We start from the raw sequence: 6,355 nt of genomic DNA on the forward strand, positions 1-6,355 counted from the left end.
TTAGAGTGACAAGGATGATTGCATTCAAAGCTGTATTATTCAAGTATAATGTACAAGAAACGAGTGTTAGAGAGTTGTCTCTATGTATCTTTCACTTTCCATGAAAGCTATACCGCCTCCCTAATACGCTGGCTTTATGACTGCGCCTGTCCGCCTGCTGAGCGTCTTCAATGCATCAAGTTCTTTGTTGACAGGTGCTCCCGCCTGACTTTTGTCTTTTGTAGGCGTGAATTATGTCGTTCTGGACGGCATTATCATACACGCCCAAATGTTTGCCTTTTCCCACATTAGAAGTCCAGTGATGGTTTGTGACGCAAAATTCTTTGCTATCTGCAGTAATTTGTAGCCTATCAGAAAAGTAATCCCTCAGTAGCAACAACCCTGCGAAGTTTTCCACATCATATAGTACCGAGAATTACTTGTATTTATCAGTGGTATGGCACAATGTAAGGCCTCGAGAGAGAAGAGATTTCTCCTGTGTCGTTAGGACCCTGGTTCGCAGACTCATTAATTCATAATGTTATCCCAGGGACCGACATCGCAGCCTGAGCATGCAGCGCTGGCAAACGAGGACTTGAGCTTGAGCGAGCTTGAGCATGCAGCGCTGGCAGCGCCCTGGGTGTGTCGTCTCTCCTTTGTCCCTCGTCTGCCAGCGCTGCATGCTCAGGATGTCAAACCAACTTGCCCAGCAACATACCCAGCTTGCAACCGTAGGATTATTAATTGTACCTGCTGCCGTTCTACATAGTTTTTCGCGTGTTGATAGACTTGTTGTGGTTCGTGTTGTTGTGTTAAATTGCGTTAACACGTTTTGGCGGGCTGGTTGGTTAAGCATCTTGAACGAACAGCGCGAACGAAGACGAGCACAAAAGACAACGAAACGGAAGACACAGAGCAGACTAACAACTGAGGGTTTATTGCTGATCATACAAGTATAAAACATAGATGTCGGCAGAGAGGAAAATTTTTGAGGCCTACAACATATTGAAGCAGGGAATGCATGTAACAGCACTCCCTCGCTAACACTACTGCAAAAAAAGAGCTGTCACTCCTGGGGGCTGATAATCTCTGCTGATTTCTAGCGTGCTTCTGTTGCTGTTGTCACATTTATGGTTTTCTTGCACTTTGTATATCTTTCCCTCTCTGCCGACATCTATGCTTTATACTTGTATGATCAGCAATAAACCCTCAGTGGTTAGTCAGCGCTGTGTCGGCCGTTTCCTTGTCTTTTGTGCTCGTCTTCGTTCGCGCTGTTTATTCAAGGCGTTAAATTGGTTGGTTTACGGGATTTAACGTCCCAAAGCAACTAAGGCTATGAGAGACGCCGTAGTGGAGGGCTCCGGAAATTTCGACCACCTGGGGTTCTTTAACGTGCACTGACATCGCACAGTACACGGGCCTCTAGAATTTCTCCTCCAAAGAAATTCTAGCCGCCGCGGCCGGGATCGAACCCGCGTCTTTCGGGTCAGCAGCCGAGCACCATAACCACTGAGCCACCGCGGCGGCAGGCGTTAAATTGGTTGTTGAGCTTGTAACTGCAGGATTGCTATTAGTAGAGTGTAATATGTGTGCGTGAGCGTGTGTGTTTGTGTGTGCGCGTACACTGGCAGGTTGGCCAGAACCCGGGTGTGCCGGCAAAAACAAAGCAGGCTTGACACAAAACAGCTAAATGAGTCGAATGACCATCTGAAGTGATTAAAGGTGCATCAGAACCTCTACGTAATGCCATAATGATAGGGCAGCAGAAAAAATTTGGTCTATCAGAGTCCTCGTTTTGATTTCACGTCGTGATATACACTGTGTTTCACGTAATTTCAATCAAGATTAAGAAGAAAAGCGGCGTACTGGACCCGGGCGCTACTAAAGCCGCAGTTTTTCCCATCGTGTGACCCTCCTCAGAGTACTTTTAATTCCGCGAAATTGCGCAATTAGCTAAGATTAAGTACGCAACTTTTATTACTAACATAAAGGTCACCAGCGCTTCTTTAAGTTGTAGAGGCGGTTAAGGAACATCCGAAATCTCGTTATTTGTATCAATGTATTTCCTACGTGGTTCTTTTTTCTGGTATTCAAACGAAGCCCACCAATTATATAAAAACAACTACGTGTTTAGCTCTTGCGCTACAGTATTGTAGCGCTGGCAAACGGGTTGTGACTGAACCAAGCGTGTGCGCTCACCTTCTCGATGTAAGCAGTCGGCGCCGCTCTCAGCATAGTCCTGAATATGCGTCAACACAGCCTTCCAGCACATGGAAAGCGCGCGGGCCGTAATCTACGATATGCTATAGGCAGGCCAACGACGACCGGCGATTCCGACAGCGCTTTCATGCTACCATCAAACACAAAAGGCAAAACAAAGAAGGGAAAGAAACGCAGTCAAATGATTGAAGGTAGCTTCGTTTTCTTTATTTGTATCATTGTGAAGTCCGTCGAACTGAGCAGTGGCCGCTCACTTGGCCACGGTGAGCGCCGACACTTAGTTTGTTCAAAACACGGTTGGGAGCGCTGGAACAGGAAAGCGCATGAGTGCAGTCACGTTTTTTTCCATGCCTCGCGAGCTTCCTTTATATGCCGGAAAAAAGGACCACGTATTAGAAACTTTAACAAAAAGCTGGATCGATTCATTGTTAACCTCCTGTACACCTTAACGGACCGCGCGAGACCCTGAAGTGATTATTATAAATGCAGAATAATTTATAGCTAATTAACTAACTAAGCGTAATTTGAAACGTTCTGAGGAGCACCACACAACGGAAAATAATGTATTTGGTGTCACTCAGCTCAGGTCTTCGTCCTTTTTTAGACCTCTGGTTAAAGCCAGGCGAAACACCTTGTATATCTATCAACCTTGATCGAAGAACGTAGGACCAGTCGATTATGACTCTATTAAGCTAGCCGGAAAAAACGACATTGAAAAACACATTCACTAGCGCTGCAGCCCTTTCTAGAAAAATACGCACTAACTGCCAAACTGAGCCCTAGTACAAAGGAACACGCAATTCGCTCGAATAGTTATATCGACCCCGCTTTGTAGTCGAACGCTCGCAATTACATTTCAAGTGTGACATCCTTCTTTACAGCGCATAGCAATGGACGCCATTCCAAACAGTGATCTTCATTCAAATGAATGGCTGCCGCGTGTCCACAAGTTGATGCCTTACAGCTACTGCGCCTGTGTTCTTTTTGTATCATATCTCGCGACGAGGTATGGCCAAAAATAGAACATTTTTCTGCGCCAGTTGGCGGTATTGTCGTTGCGAACGTAAATCATTTTGTATTTTCTCGGGCAAAATAAAACGGCAAGAAATGGTCTGGATCTCGCTAAGGCCCTTTCGCCTGTCAAGGAGCGCTTTCACCCACAGCGCTGTCACAAATGGGCTCGTAACGCCTTTTTCTGCGTCGGCGCAAGCGTCGTCCGAACACCCGCTTCTCCTTAAGCTGCATACGCTAGTAAGTGTTTTTGGAGTACATATCGCATATCGCGGTTTCCAGACAGTTCTGTTTTTGTGGTTTGTGCATGGGCATCACCTGGGCACCCCATTCGTGCCTCCTGCCATCTATTGTGCGACTCCACTTGTCCACGGCGCCCCAAGGAATTCGGGCTCCCCTTTCTGCGTGGTCTTAACGGCCTTCCTCGTGCCTTGGTTGAATAGAAGAATTAGTTGAGGACAATGCCTGCGCGCCTGTTTTCCGCCTTCTAAACGGACGTACCAGCTGCCACACGGTAGTTGATGCCCATTGCTCGGGCGGGCTGACGGTTCTACCTCGCGTTAAGGAGCTTTCACTAGATATTTGTGAGTTTCAATACTAGCTTACTGACAGCACAGACCGACAGTCGTTTCCGCAACATTCACTCTTGCACAATATTCAAACCATTAGTTATATTACATAGGGGAAATCTCTTGGAATAAAATTGCGCACCAAAGAAGTATACAAGAAAAAGGTTTTTCATAACTCAGGCGCTCTGCCTGCAAATGAAAAGAACAACGTTTGCACTCTGCTGCACATTACAAGCGAATTCTGCTGCGTAGCTTTGCGAATTCCCTGTGTTGCTTATCTTTAGCCCCATCATCAATAGGACAAAAGGCTCTCCCATTTTATTCAAATTAACTTTGTTCTGTGCCAGCTGCGGCCACTTTGTATCCGGAAACTTTTTAATCGCATCCCGTAGCATGACTCTCTGCCGCCACTTCTACGCTTGCCTTCTTTTGTTATCCAGTCCGTTACCTTATTAAACGACCATCGGTTATCTTGCCTTCCATTACATGCTCTGCCCAAGCAGTACCTTCTTTATTTCTACTAGGACATCATTACTCAGCAAGCACTGGTTCCTTAACCCGCTCTGCTATCTTTCTGTCGCTTAGATTTGCACTTGTCGTTTTCCTTTACCTATTGCGTGCATTGTCCTGAATGTAAGTTGAACCCGTTTCGTTAGCCTCCCCGGTTCTGCCGAATAGTCAGGTATCTGGTTTGGTTTATGGTTTATGGGGTTTAACGTCCCAAAGCGACTAAGGCTATGAGAGACGCCGTAGTGGAGGGCTCCGGAAATTTCGACCCCTGGGGTTCTTTAACGTGCACTGACATCGCACAGTACACGGGCCACTGGAATTTCTCCTCCAAAGAAATTCAGCCGCCGCGGCCGGGATCGAACCCGCGTCTTTCGGGCCAGCAGCCGAGAGCCATAACCACTCAGCCACCGCGGCGGGGCCCAGTCAGGTATCTGTAAGATACAGCTGTTATGTGCTTCCTTATTGAGGGATATTGAGATATTGAGAGGCCTTTGCCCTGCAGTGGGTGCAGTCAGGCTGATTATCATGATGATGATTGTTAAATGGCTATTCGCCAAATTAGAGTGCGTACCAAGAGCACCCCACCCCATTGTAATTCTCCTAGTTATTTTAATATCGTGTTCTAGTGCACTTTATAGTACTATATTTTGCACCATGCGCTAGCTGTACCAGCTCCACGCATCAGCTGTCGACGACTTATCGCTGCTAATTTCTTATTTCCAGCTTGCTGTCTAACTCGAATCCTAGCTACGCTTTTCATGCATGAGAGCAGATTTTGTGGCAATTTCTGCCTAGTTATTTCTAGTCGACCTTGCCAATCCTGCCCTTTAGGCGGTGACACCTCTCAGTGATGTAAGCGGTGCATGTTCCGCAAAGAACTCTTCTTAATGAAACGGGCTCCGTGTTTACCAGGATTAGTGAGATCAGACTGGCGCCGGATGTTTAACTGATCAGAGTGCACGCCGCGGTACTTGTGAAGCTGGGCTGTTTTACGTACGACTTTATACTCCGTGGTCTTTTAACGCGAATCCATTACTAGTCCCATTAAAGAATGGCCGGCGGCGTGTGTGTACTCGCAGATGCTAAAGAAAATCCTAGAGATGGCAAGAAAAAAGGGTGACGTCATCAAGTTGCCGTACCACACACACAGCAAGCCGTCGACCACCTCTTCGGACAATCCTATATATGTTTTTCATCTATATATACTCGCCACTCGCCGACCTCCATGTGGCGAAATTTTTCCCGACATTTGTAGCAAAATTGTGACGCACCTCTTTGTCATACAGCGTTCCGGTAGTGTGATACTACTTCTCTGAGCATATGGTTTAGATAGAGGCTAGTTTTCGACAGGGATTCGAACCGATGACATATGCACCTTCAAATGTATACTTTCTCACATTTGCCAAAGCTGTGATGCAATCGTTCGTCGTACAGCGCACCCAGGGGCGCCATGCGCGCGCGTGTGTGTGTGTGTGTGTGTGTGTGTGTGTGTGTGTGTGTGTGTGTGTGTGTGTGTGTGTGTGTGTGTGTGTGTGTGTGTGTGTGTGTGTTCGGATTCTCGGATTCTCTTATGACTTCGGATTCTCTTATGACGCCACAGGACTAAGTGACGTGGAACATGACGTGCACATGACGTAACGCAGACTCCGTGATTTCTAGCGGCCAGCAGTGCGGCCTAGCAGCAGCCGAAAAGAAAGCTACCGCCGGCCGCACGTTGAAGGCTCTATCGGTTATTGCGGCCGTCACTACCGTCGCTTCGTTTACGTTTGCAGCGGCGTTTTGCCAGCGTTACGATGGATCCCGTTCTCGAAGTCGTCAACGAAGTTCTCGCAAATAGACACTTTTAGCATACCGCGTACCTTGTTACCGTTAGCGGAATACCGGGAGCCCGCCTACCGCTGGTGAGCAGGCCCCATGGCAGGCCCTGATTGGTCCCGATGCTGCAGGCGCGCGTGTAGCTGCCGGGTACGTGGCGCCATCTGGCGACGTCAAGAAGATTTGCGCATGGATTGGCTGCGCCTCAGTGATTCGTGGTTTCTCGTGTCCTAGTGTTGCTAGAACCATTG

This window comes from Amblyomma mixtum, chromosome 5 (assembly GCF_055824585.1).
Source record: "Amblyomma mixtum isolate Tamu chromosome 5, ASM5582458v1, whole genome shotgun sequence".
Taxonomy (NCBI): Eukaryota; Metazoa; Arthropoda; class Arachnida; order Ixodida; family Ixodidae; genus Amblyomma; species Amblyomma mixtum.